This window comes from Otolemur garnettii, unplaced genomic scaffold (assembly GCF_000181295.1).
Source record: "Otolemur garnettii isolate 467f Iridium unplaced genomic scaffold, OtoGar3 scaffold00080, whole genome shotgun sequence".
Lineage (NCBI taxonomy): Eukaryota > Metazoa > Chordata > Mammalia > Primates > Galagidae > Otolemur > Otolemur garnettii.
In genome coordinates, this window is record NW_003852475.1 from 8,921,115 (window position 1) to 8,922,255 (window position 1,141).

Consider the following 1,141-nt stretch of genomic DNA (forward strand, 5'->3'; position numbering starts at 1 on the left):
CTGGACCCACACCTTTCTCCACTCACAAAAATTGATTCAAGATGGATAAAGGACTTAAATTTAAGGCATGAAATGATAAAAAACTTCAAAGAAAGCATAGGAAAATCCCTGGAAGATATTGGCCTGGGAAAAGACTTTATGAAGAAGACTTCCCTGGCAAGTGCAGTAACAAAAATAAACAAACGGGACTTAATTAAACTGAAAAGCTTCTATACAGCTAAGAAGAGAACAACCAAAGCAAATAGACAACCTACACAATGGGAAAGGATATTTGCATATTTTGAATCAAACAAAAGCTTGATAACTAGAATCTATAGAGAACTCAAATTAATCCACATATATAAAAGCCAACAATCCCATATATCAGTGGGCAAGAGACATGAATAGAACCTTCTCCAAAGAAGACAGACATATGGCTAACAAATCCATGAAAAATGCTCATCATCCCTAATTATTAGAGAAATGCAATCAAAACCACCCTGAGATACCATCTAACTGCAGCCAGAATGACCCACTTCACAAAATCTCAAAACTGCAGGTGCTGGCGTGGATGTGGAAAAAAGAAAACACTTTTACACTGCTGGCAGAATTGCAAACTAATACAATCTTTTTGGAAGGAAGTATGGAGAACCCTCAAAGAACTCAGGCTAGACCTCACAAATGATCTTGCAATCCCATTACTGAGCATCTACCCAGAAGGAAAAAAATACTTTTATCATAAGCAGACTTGTACTAGACTGTTTATTGCAGCTTGATTTAAATCGCCAAAACGGGGAAACAGCCTAAATGCCAATCAACCCAGGAATGGATTAACAAAATGTGGTATGTGTATATCGTAGAATACTATTCAGCCATTAAAAAAGATGAAGACCTTACCTTCCTTGTATTAACCTGGATGGAAGTGGAACACATTATTCTTATTAAAGCATCACAAGAATGGAGAAGCAAGAATCCTATGGACTCAATTTGGATATGAGGACAATTAATGACCTAGTACACAGTAGGGGGTGGGGGAATAGGAGAGCAGAGAGAGAGAGAAGGGAGCCGGGTGGGGGGAAGGAAGAACAGAGAGAGGAAAGAAGGGAGGGGGTGGGAAAAGGGAAGAGAAGAGAAAGGGAAGGAGAGAAAGGAATGGAGTCTT

General features: G+C 39.0%; 1 protein-coding gene across 1 annotated transcript in view; it reads right to left on the reverse strand.

Moving 5' to 3' along the window:
• Positions 1-1,141, reverse strand: part of LRP1B (LDL receptor related protein 1B) — a 320,398-nt gene that overhangs the window by 290,419 nt on the left and 28,838 nt on the right. The gene's annotated exons all lie outside the window — the stretch shown is intronic.